Here is a 12,199-nt window from a genome sequence, read left to right as displayed (position 1 = left end):
AGTAGTTGTGGCTCATGGGCTCTAGAGCGCAGGCTCAGTAGTTGTGGTGCACGGGCTTAGTTGCTCTGTGGCAGGTGGGATCTTCCCGGATCAGGGCTTGAACCCATGTCCCTTTCATTGGCAGGCGGATTCTCAACCACTGCGCCACCAGGGAAGTCCAAGCGTTCACTTTTTAAAAGGTGTAGAGATCTTTTATTGTAATCCTTACAATGAGCCAATAGTCTCAATATCATCAACTCTAAAATTCATTATTTTTCCACTGATTTCTGATTCCATGTTTATCATATTTCAAGTTCATTAACATCTGTTTCTGTTCCATTGACCTATTTATTTGTTTCAACTCCAGTTCTACACTACTTTTAGCACTATGGTTTTGTAGAATGTGTTAATATATATTAGGGAGAATCTTTGCTTTTCTTCGAAGTTTTTTTAGTGATCAGTGATCTTCTATTCTTCGCTGTACATTTCAGAATCAATTTGTAAAGTTTCTAGATTACTTTTGATAGAAATTCTACTAAGAGTATCAATTAATTTGAGGGATAGTTTACATCTTTGTGATGTTAAAATTTCCCATTTTTAACATAGTATATCTTTCCATATATCCTGGTCTTCATTTATGTCTTTTATTAGGTATTTAAAGCTTTTCTAGTATATTCTTTGATAGGTTAATTTCTATATATTATATAGTTTCTATTGCTACTGTGAATGGTATCTGAGTTTATATTACATTTTCTGGTTGTTAATAAATGATGTAGAAGAAGGCTCTTGATTTTTAAATTTTGTTAATATTGCAACTGGGCTTACTAATCTAAAAAATTATCTGATATTCTCTTGAGTTTTCTCTTCATATGATCACATTTATCATTTGAAAATAATCACATTTTCTTCTCTTCTTCTCCAAACCTGAAATCTCTTTCCTCACTTTTTAATTTGTATTATTATAATGCTAAGGTTGAATAGTGGTGGGGATATTATTTATCCTTGGCTTGTTCATAATTTTAATACCTTCATTAAGCACGATGGCTTTCGAGGTGTAAGTTATATTCAGCGAAAATCATAGATCTTCAATGAACTATTTAATCAGTTTTGGTGGACACAGACATTTGCTTCACCTCAGAATCCCCCCCTTGTGCTCCTTTACAACCTCTCCCCTCTCCAGAAGCAGCCACTATTCTACTTTTTATAATTATGTTAATTTCGCCTATTCTAGAATTTCGTGTGAATGGAATTATAGCAGAATGTACTTTTATATGCCTGGTTTCTTTCCATCAGGATAGTAGTTTAGAGACTCATCTATGCTGTCACTTGTACCGGTAGTGTGTTCCTTTTTACTGCTTGGCAGTATTTAATTGTATGACTATACCACATTTTGTTTATTCTCCTTTTGATGGGCATCTGGGTTATTTCCAGTTTGGGACTATTATGAATAAAACTGCTATGAACCTTCTTACACAAGGCTTTTTGTGGACGTATGTTTTTATTTCTCTAGGAGTGGAATTGTTGAGTCATGGTGTAGTTGCATATATAACTTTTTAAGAAACCACCAGTTTTCCAATGTGATTGTTTCATTTTATTTTTATTTATTTATTTATTTATTTATTTATTTTTTTGGCGGTACGCGGGTCTCTCACTGTTGTGGCCTCTCCCGCTGCGGAGCACAGGCTCCGGACACGCAGGCCCAGCGGCCATGGCTCACGGGACCAGCCGCTCCGCGGCCTGTGGGATCCTCCCAGACCGGGGCACGAACCCGTGTCCCATGCATCGGCAGGCGGACTCTCAACCACTGGGCCACCAGGGAAACCCTGACTGTTTCATTTTATACCTCCACCAGCAACATGTGAGAGATCCAGTTGCTCCACATCTTATACAACATTTAGTATTGTAAATTGTTGTAAATCTATTTCATTTTACTCACTATGTCAGGTAGGTATTGTCCTTATTGTAATGGTGCCTTATTGTAATGGTTTTAATTAGCATTTCCATGATGACTAACCTTTTGAGCCCTTTTTTTTTCATCTATGTATTGACCATTTGTATATTTTCTTTTGTGAAATGTTTGAGTTTTTTGCCAATTTAAAATTTATTGTGGTTGTTTTTATTTTTATCATTGTGTTGCAAGAGTTTTTTATATACTGTGGATACAAGCCCTTCATCAGATAGGTGTGTTGTGAATATTACTCTCAATCTGGCTTGCCTATTTTTTTTTTTTTTTTTTTGTGGTACGCGGGCCCACTGTTGTGGCCTCTCCCGTTGCGGAGCACAGGCTCCAGAAGCGCAGGCTCAGCGGCCATGGCTCACAGGCCCAGCCGCTCCGTGGCATGTGGGATCTTCCCGGACCGGGGCACGAACCCGTGTCCCCTGCATCGGCAGGTGGACTCTCAGCCACTATGCCACCAGGGAAGCCCTGCCTATTTTCTTGATGGTGCTTTCTGATGAATAGAAATTTTTAATTTTGATGAAATCCAACTAATTAGTCTTTTTTTTTTATGGTTTATACTTTCTGAATCCTCCCTGAGAAATCTTTGCCTACTCAGAGGTCACAAAAATATTCTCCTAGTACTTCAAATAGCTTTATTATTTTAGCTCTTATGTTTCAGCCTGTGATCCTTCTCAAATTGGTTTTTGTGTATAGTGTGAGGTAGGGGTTGAGGTCCTTTATTTCTCATATGGATATTCAATTTTTCCAGCACCATTAATTGAGGATATTTTCCTTTCTCCATTGAATTTCTTTGACATTTTAATCAAAAAATCATTTGACTGTATATATGTGGGTCTATATCTGGACTCCCTATTTGATTTGTTGGTTTATTTGACTATCCTTCCTCCAATAGTACATTATCTTGGCTGCAGTTTTGGTTTGGATTTTTTTGATCTGAAAAATGTCATTATTTTGCTTTCATATCTTGAAGAGATAGAATTATGATAGAATTATTTTTGCTTGAGATAGAATTATGTTTGCAGCCTTTTTTTTCTTTCAGCACCTTAAAATGTCATTCAATTTCCACAGCTTCCAAAATTTTGATGCAAAATTATCAAATCTTATTGTTGCTCCTTTGAAAGTACATATGTGTCCTTATTCTCAGGCTGCTTTTTGCTTCTTAGCTTTGGTGTTCAGCTATTTGATTATTAAGTGTTTAGGCGTTATTTTCTTTGTATCTATCCAATTTGTATCTATGCTTTCATCAAGCATCTTGAATCTGTACATTGATATCTTTGATCAGTTTTGGAAAGTTCTTAATCTTTCTCTCTTCCAACTTTGCTTCTATCTCATTCTCTCTCTCCTCTCTGCTTGGACTCCAATTGCACATAAGCCTTTGATCGTGTCTCACATGTCTTTTGTGCTCTCTTCTTTCCATTCTTTTTTCTCTGTGGGCTTCAGCTTGGATAATTTATTCTTTTATTTAAAAAAAAAATTATTTAGGGCTTCCCTGGTGGCACAGTGGTTGAGAGTCCGCCCGCTGATGCAGGGGACACATGTTTGTGCCCTGGTCCGGGAAGATCCCACATGCCGCGGAGCGGCTGGGCCCATGAGCCATGGCCGCTGAGCCTGTGCATCCGGAGCCTGTGCTCCACAACGGGAGAGGCCACAACAGTGAGAGGCCCGCGTACTGCAAAAGGAAAAAAAAAAATTATTTATTTGGTTGGGCCAGGTCTTAGTTGCAGCATATGGGATCTTCACTGTGGCATGCAGGATCTTTAGTTGTGGCATGTGGGCTCTAGTTCCCTGACCAGGGATCAAACCTGGGCCCCCTGCATTGGGAGCACGGAGTCTTAACCACTGGACCACCAGGGAAGTCCCAATTTGGATAATTTATATTGACCTTTGGGTTTACCAATTCTGTCTGTTGTTTCTAAACCCATCCAGTGAATTTGTAATTTCAGATATTGTACTTTGCAGTTCCAGAAAATCCATTTGATATTTTTATAGATTACAATTATGTGCTCAAGTATTCTTTTTAACAATTTTGTCATATTTTCCATTTTCCTCTTTAACATACTTGTAATAGGTATTTAAAATGCCTTGTCTGGGGCTTCCCTGGTGGCGCAGTGGTTGAGAGTCTGCCTGCCGATGCAGGGGACACGGGTTCGTGCCCCGGTCTGGGAAGATCCTACATGCCGCGGAGCGGCTGGGCCCATGAGCCATGGACGCTGAGCCTGCGCGTCCAGAGCCTGTGCTCTGCAACGGGAGGGGCCACAACAGTGAGAGGCCCGCGTACCCACAAAAAACGAAACAAAACAAAACAAACAAACAAACAAAATGCTTTGTCTGAGGCAATAGAAATAAAAGCAAAAATAAACAAATGGCGCCTAATCAAACTTACAAGCTTTTGCACAGCAAAGGAAACCATAAAAAAAACAAAAACAAAAAGACAACCTATGGAATGGGAGATGATTAGAAATGCAATGTGATTAGAAAATGATCTAGATTGAGGTTGGGTTGTAGTTCTTTTTGACTCAGTCTCCCTCTGGTTTGGTTGAGAGCTAGTCAAGTGTCTACTTCCTTAACCATAAGGCACCATGGGAAATTCATTTATGCCTTTCAGATGTTTGAACTTAGCTCTTTAGCCTCCCAACCAATACAGCTTCAAAATTTGGCAAATATCATGAGAGGGAGGGGACCAGCTATGTGTTTAACACGAACCTTCCTCCCTCTAGCAGGACTTTGTCTCCTAAGAACTGTGAGTCTGTGGGAAATTTCACTTTGTCATTCTGCCCTATTACACACACCTCCCCGCAGCCTCCTGTGCCACTCAAGCACATAGCAAATGTTCTGTGAAAGAAGACTGCCTATGCTTGAGGGTTCTTTTCAATCAGAGGCCCCGTATCTTTAACTATGGAAAATAATTGGACATTGTATTTTAAAATACTTTATCTTCTGTTTCTTTTTCTTTTTCTGAGACTCCAGTTAAATTCATGTCATCCACTCCACTTTTGTCATCCATACCTCTTAACTTTTCTTTATCTTTTCCATCTCTATATCCTTCCTGATATTTTTTATGTTGGTTTTTGTCCTCTGCCTAACCTTCCAACTCTCTCATCTGTTCTTGGACTGAATACATTCTGCTATTTACCCCCATCTACCGAGTTACTTGTTTCAATGATTATATTTGTCATTCCCAACATTTCTAGTTTTTTTTTATAATTGCTTTTGTTGCTTTATATTTACGATGTCCTCCCTTATGTCTTGAAGGGAGACATGTATTGTCCTTAATGTAAATTCTTCTTCTGCCCAGTCTGTTCACTTCACTTCTGCTATAGTCATTCTTTTGTTGGTTATTTTTGGCTCTGAGCTCATGTTCCCTTGGAAGTGTCAGCTCTCTTGGCCAATAATGTGTACTTTGGGAGGAGGAGCGAGATTAAAGACCGGGTTCCAGCTTTGGCTCTTCCTGGTGAAGTTATGAGGGGAGTGCCTCAGGGTGTAGAGCCTCTGAGCATCTGTTCCCTGTTTGTCAATGACCACAGAGAAGCCAGAGAACCCTGCCTTCCAGGGAACATCTCTGAGCTTTGTCCTAGTTGCTCCTCTTTTCTAAGAGCTGCCTCGCTCTGTGTAGTCATTTATCCCAATCAAGGTGTGGAAGGAGAGACTGCTCAGTGGCTGGCTGGCTGCCTGCCTTTGTTTGTTGAATCTATTTCTCATCCTAGCTGGCTCCATAACTGCCTTGAGGTTACCTTGCCATTTCCAGCTGGTGCTATGTTGATGTTTTCTGCCCACAGATGTGAAAGGGCAGGCTACCATATATCTGGAGAATTGTGGAGGAGAGAAAATCCACAACTAGAAAGCCTTCCCCCAGATTCTCATCCATCCATGATATCTGACTTTCTCCACCTCTGATCTGCAGTATTCTCCCAGACTGGGATCCGTCTGGCTTCTGTTTCTCCAGAGTTAAGTTCTGGGATACATCACCCGTCTCTCACTAATACAGTGTCTTCGGGGTTGAGTTTGGGGGAGGGAATCTTCAGTCTACTTAATTCAGCATCAAGGTGGGACTCTGAAACCTCCATCTGCTTTTCATTATCTAGAAATTTCCCAGGATTTCTGGCCTGCCAATGGCTCTTCATCTTATTTCCTATTTCTGTTATGTATTGGTTATTTAAAAAATTGATTATATATCTGTTCTGTCATTTCAAATGCAAGACCGTGTTCTGAAAGCCTTCCTCCTCTTCTTTTGAAGGATCTCCTACTTGGTAAGAAGCTGGGGTCTCATCTTCCTTCTCCCTAGCTTTTCTGTCTGTAACACGGGAGCAAACGGACTAGATGGTGTTTGAGGGCCTTCCTCCTCTCATGTGCTATGACTCCAAGGATTGGGCGCAGCTGTTGTTTGGCTCATTTTCTTCTTTACATTCCACATTAGTTCAAAAATGTGGGTGGAGGTGCCACATTCTCCCTGACCTCATTCTGGTCATGAGTAGTCAGAGAACAAAATGGAGAGCCGAGAAATGAATACAGTTTCCTGTTAGAAGAAAAGCATAAACCATCTACAAAAGCAATTCCAAAAATGAGCAGCTGAGTTAGGTGAACAGAGGACTATCCTGAGAAATGTAAACCTGGTGGCAGGGGCTAGGGTATATGGAGTGGGGGATAATTTAAGGATTTCTTATCATTCCCAAAGCAAAAGCAGACTTCCAAATTACTTTTATCTTGTTCTCTGGTCTTTCAAAGGCCCTGTCACCCCCAGGAGCTGCTAATGACTAATGTGAGATCATAACCTCCTAGGAGATAAGGGTGTCTCTGTGTGGCCTATGATGCCAGAAAACAGGGTGGTAACCTGAATGACCTCCAAATATCTCACCTATCAAATACTCTGTGGTGTCTCTTTGTAGGGGCAGAGACCATGAATACTTCTGGGAAGAGCTAAAATCCACTCTCACTCTGAGAAGTCTTGGGGGAGTTGGAAAGAGCACCAGGATGCTCACTGTCTCTTAAATCTAACCTTGGACTTGTATTTGATTATTCAGCCCGTGGTCCCTGCCCATAAAGACCTGAGTCTGACAGCTCTAGAAGTGAGAGGGATAGGGTGGTGGTATGGCCTTTGAGGTCCAAGAATGAGGCATAGGCACTGTGCCATCCAAAGCACTCCTTGCCGTCCATGATTTTAGGCATCATAAGGCCATAGACTATTGATCAAGGACCTCAGCTCAAGCCTCACATACATATGGGAAACTCAGGCTAAGAGAGGTCAGAGACTTGCTTGATGTCACATAGTGAGTCAGCAGCTGACTTAGAACCCAAGGCCTCTTATTCCCATGCAGGAGTCTAGTGCCTGTACCCAGGTTCCTCAGGTAAGTTCCTGAAACTTCTCAGACCCCACTGAGTTTGAGGGATACCCTGGGTCAGGCATAGAGCAAGGGCTAATTAAACATGTATTACTACTAATAGTATGGTGGATGCTGTGGTGTGCTCCTGGGATCCCACTTCATGACTGAAGAACTTGTTCCCCCAGCTTCTAGCAGTACTGCAGGAAGATGTCTCTCAGCTGTAAGTCTTCTTTGGAAACTACTTCTGCCAAAGAAAGTAACCTGGATCAGGCCATTCCCCCTTCCCAGGAGACCCACATCCAATGGTGGAACAGTGCTTGGGTACAAAAGGCCAGCCCTGACTCCAACACAGGACAATGCTAAAGAGGTCATCCCAGCTTCAGAGTGCCCCATGGGGTCGGCTCAGGCCATTCCTGCAACTGTATTGTGGCCCGAAGTCTCACTCTGTCCATTTCTTTTCTTCCTAAGGCGTTGAGCCCAAGAGCATCCCTAATAAACTTCCTGCATCCTAATCTCCATCTTCGAGTCTGCTTCCCAGTAACCTGTCCTGCCACACTTGGGTTGAATTACAGTCATGAGGAAGCTAGACCTTAGGAAGGAGCTGGGGTCAGGTGGCTTCAGTCATGGAGCGGAAGCCCTGAAAAGAGATGGCTCAGGAGGTAGGGCACAGACTCTGAACCTGGAGACCCAGATTCCTGCCTCCACAGAGCAGCTATCTGCCCTACTGTGATCTTGCCTGCAACCCCCCAAACAGATGGGGGGAAGAGGACATGCGATTATTGCTGTTCCAAACTGTGATCTTTCATGACTATTTAAAAACCATGCTGTGTGTCCCAGAGGATCAATCTCTCTCATTCTCATTGCCGCTAACCCAAATCTTTACTCTTTTCTCAGGCTCCATCTACTTACTTTTCTTGCTCTTAGCAGATGATCCTGCCTTCTACTTCACAGGAAAAAAAAATGAAGCCTGTGGTGGGGCCTCCATTGATTTCCCATCTCTCACCCTTATTACCCCATCATCAGCTCCTTCCCTCCAGTCCAAGGAAGGAGTGGGTCTCCTAGGCTCCGAATCCTGTGCCTTTCCACCTTCTCAGAGATCGCTATGTGCCAAGTATCATACCTCTTCTCCCTCATGGGACTTCTTCTCTCTTGGTACCTTCCCACAGGCACATAAACATGCTCAGGTCTCTCATGTCTTGAAAAAACTGCAATTTTTTCTCATCCATGTGTTCTTCAACTACTGGTCTTTCCATTCACCCATCCATTCACTCAACAAACTTTAATTGAACACCTACTATGTGTCAGGCACTATTCTGGGTGCAGGAATACAGCAGCAAACAAAAGAAAATCCTGATTCTCATGGAAATTATATTCTATGGGGGGAGATAGAAAATAAATGTGTAAATGCGTATAGAAAATAAATGTGTAAATGAGTAATATTATAATATTGTCAGAAGGTAAATAAATGCTAAGTGGAAAAAATCAAGCAGAGTAAAGGAATTAAAGAATGACTGGGGATGGGGGATTGGTGGATATCATTTTATATAGGGTGGTCAAGGAAGGCCTCCCTGGTAAGGTAACATTTGAACAGAGACCTGGAGGAAGTAAGGGAATGAGTTATATGGACACCTGGGGGAAGAATGTCCCAGTCAGGGGGAATAGTAAATGCAAAGGTTCTGAGGCAAACATACCTTGTGTGTTCAAGGAACAGCAAGGAAAGGTTGATGAAGTAAAGGAAGCAACAGAGAACATGGTAGGAGATGAGATCAGAAGGATAGCAGGGAGCCAGGTCATGTAGGACTTTGTAGGTCAACATAAAGACCCAGCTTTTACCCTGGAGAATTCTAAGCAGAGGAATGACTTAATTTGCCTGTGCTTAAAAGGATTACTCTAGCTTCTGTACTGAAAATAAACTACAGAGAGAAAGACAGAAGCCAAGAGACCAATTAGGAGTCTATTGCAATACAGGCAAGTGATGGAGATGGGTGGTAGCAGTGGAGATGGAGAGAGTTCATGTGGTCTGAAGGTAGATCCAGTAGGATTGGTGATATGGGGTGTGCAAGAAAGAGAAAAATTAAGGATGATTGCAAGATTTTTAGCCTGAGCTACTGGAAGAGTTGCTGTCACCTGAGGTGCAGACGGCTGCAGGAGAAATGGTTTGTTTTTGTTTTGTTTTCTTTTGTTTCATTGGCAGTGGGGAGCGGGGGTGGGGGGAATGGAAATCATGATTCTTATTGGAGACAAATGGAGATGTCAAGTAGGCAGTTGGAAATATAGAATTCAAAACACAATCCAAGCTGGAGATTTTCTTTGGAGAGTTATTGGCACATAGATAGTATTTAAAGGTTGAGATGACCAAGGGAGTGGCTGTAGACCCAGAAGAACAGATTGATGATCAGGAGACAGGCAGAATGACTGGAGTGATGATGCCCTTGAGTAGGAGAGAGAGCACAAGAGGAGGGCCAGCCTCAACACCCACCTTTCACCCAGAGCACTGGCGGGGGGGCAGGCAGAGTATGTGGGCCCAGGTGCTCTGTCTCCCCTCCCAACTCTGCTCTTCTCAAGGGTTTTCCCCCTTCTGCCTCCATCACCTGACCCCTTTCCTCCTCTCAGACCCATGAGGCACACAACTGGGGTAATCAGATCAAGGTCTTCCTAACCTGTGCATTGTCTTAGAGAAGTGCTAGACCTGGGCAGGACCCTAATGCTGTTCACTTGTCAAAATTAGTCCCTTCCCTCAAGGTCAGCTAGAAGCCCACCTCCCCTGGGAACCCTTCCCTGGCCTCCACAGCCCCAGTCCACTCTGCTTTCCCCTCTTCTCTCCTCCCACTTCCTCCTCCAGCTCCAAGCATTGAGGAGCATCCTTGTGGCCCTCGGGTGAGGTGGGGATGGAAGCCCTATTCAGCTGCCTTTCCACTTATCACCAGGAGGGGGCTCAGGGCAGCAAGTGCTTATGTCAACCATGGAAGGAAGGAACTTGGGGGAAAACAAGCCTGGAATTTGGAGGCAAATTTACTCCCTTCCTGGCTTTGCAGACCACTTGTCCATGGTGGTAGTTTGCTTCATTGGTCCTGCCCGCTACAGGGCCGAGGGGGAAATCCTGGTGCTCTCAGTGAGAAATGGCCGGCTGCAGGAGAGCGTGGGGTGGATTCTTTTGGAGGAAAAGGAGGCAGAGACCCTGAACAGCTGACCCACTTCCCCACCACCACATGGCCAGTCCTTGGCAGGGCTGGGAGGTGAGCCCGGGTGTCCTGGCTTCCAGCCTACTGTACTGTCTATACCGCAGTCCCGCCAGCCAAGGTTAAGGCGTTCCCTCCAGGGGGCAAGTTTTCTTTCAGTTACAACATGTGGGAAGCATGGGTGAGGAACCTGGAGGAGAATGAGCCTGGGTTCCTGCCCCAAGGGAGCTCTCAAAATGCCTATGGAGATAAGGCGTGAGACAAGCAGAGAGCACGGTTGACAGCACATGTCCGATCGGATCAGGGTTGAAGTAGGCACCTGCACCCTGAGGGGGACTTAGGGAAGGAAGTAACCGATTTGTCCAGTTTGAGAGAACCACTTCTGATAGACTCCCTTTCCCTGAGGGGAGGGGATGCAGCTGTGTGAATATCTACCGAGGGTGGAGGGTGTGGAGTGATGGAGAGGAACCACATTTTGACAGCAATGCTGACCCCATCAGAATGGTGAAGGGCTGATGGGGAAATTTCTAGGGTGAAGGGAGAAAGTTGGCGGCTGGGGTCATTCCTCAGAGGTGGCCACACATCTCTCTGAGTGGACAGTCATTGCTACTGCTAAGGTTCCCTCTCAGAAACCCGAGGCCCATCACCATTTGTCTGTGGAGGTGCTGGGTTTCCTCGGAAAGTCTGGCTGTAGAGATTTCTTTAGAAGTTGTGTTTGTGATGATCTCATCATGGGAAATGAGGAAAGGAGGAGAGGTGCCGAATATGTTATTGTGCTGAAAGTCCTGTTTTAAGAAAACAAATGCAAGATTGTATTCATTAGCAAATGCCAGCCACAAACGTGGGAAAAGCAGTTAAGCCAATGAGGCATAATACCCCACATCTGATGCGGGAACCTTGGGTGAAGTGGGCCAGTAGGAAGAAAGCCTGGTTTCCAGATGGTGGGAAGAAGCAGGGAGGGAGGTGCCCTGTAAGAGGACTGAGCCTTTGGTCACTGACTGGAGATGCTGCCGCTCACACAACTTGTCTCGGGTCATCTTCCCCAGCAGCAGGGATCCAAGTGGAGACCTGGCAGTGGCCAAGACATGGTCCGAGAGAGCTCACTTCCATCACACACTGTATTTCTTCCAAAGAGAGGGACAGTGGCCTGAGAGAAGACAGGGAGGGAAAGGGGGCCAGGACTGGCAATCGGTGGTCCTGCCCCAGAAATTAGAGATTGACATAAAGAACTGGCAGGTTAAGAATGACCCATAAGGGAGGACTGAATAAATTGTTCTCAGCCCTGGGGCAGTGAAGCCTTCCCTTGTGTCCCTACCAGGATTGAGGCTATGGTAAGATGTCCTGAAGATGCCCAGGCACACTTTTTCAAGCCCAACTAAAACCAAATGACCATACTGAGAACATGTGACTGAAAACAGCAATATTAGTACTTAAGATTTAGCACCTGGATTGAGATTGGGATTTCTGGATTTCAAGAGGTTTATCCACTGTCTTCCTTACAAGGATCTCCACTGCCGACTTCAGATGCTGGACCCCTTGTTCTCCGTGCCTTATTCTTCTAGCTGGAACTCTTTGTCATCCTGTTATGTGCTCTCTTCTCTGAGTCTGTCATAGGCCAAACCTAAGAGCAGGACTAGGGTGAGGGTGCCGTAAATGAGACATCTATGATGCAAACTTGAAGGAGGTGCTCGCTCTCAGGGCCCTGCAAGTGCTAATAACTCAACTACTTTCACATGATTAGAAGTCATTAGAAAAAACCCAAC

The sequence above is a fragment of the Delphinapterus leucas genome, chromosome 2 (assembly GCF_059928025.1).
Source record: "Delphinapterus leucas isolate spDelLeu-1000000601 "Yukka" chromosome 2, BTC_Dleu_Yukka2, whole genome shotgun sequence".
In the NCBI taxonomy this organism is placed as follows: Eukaryota; Metazoa; Chordata; class Mammalia; order Artiodactyla; family Monodontidae; genus Delphinapterus; species Delphinapterus leucas.
Note: the sequence above shows the minus strand (reverse complement) of the source record.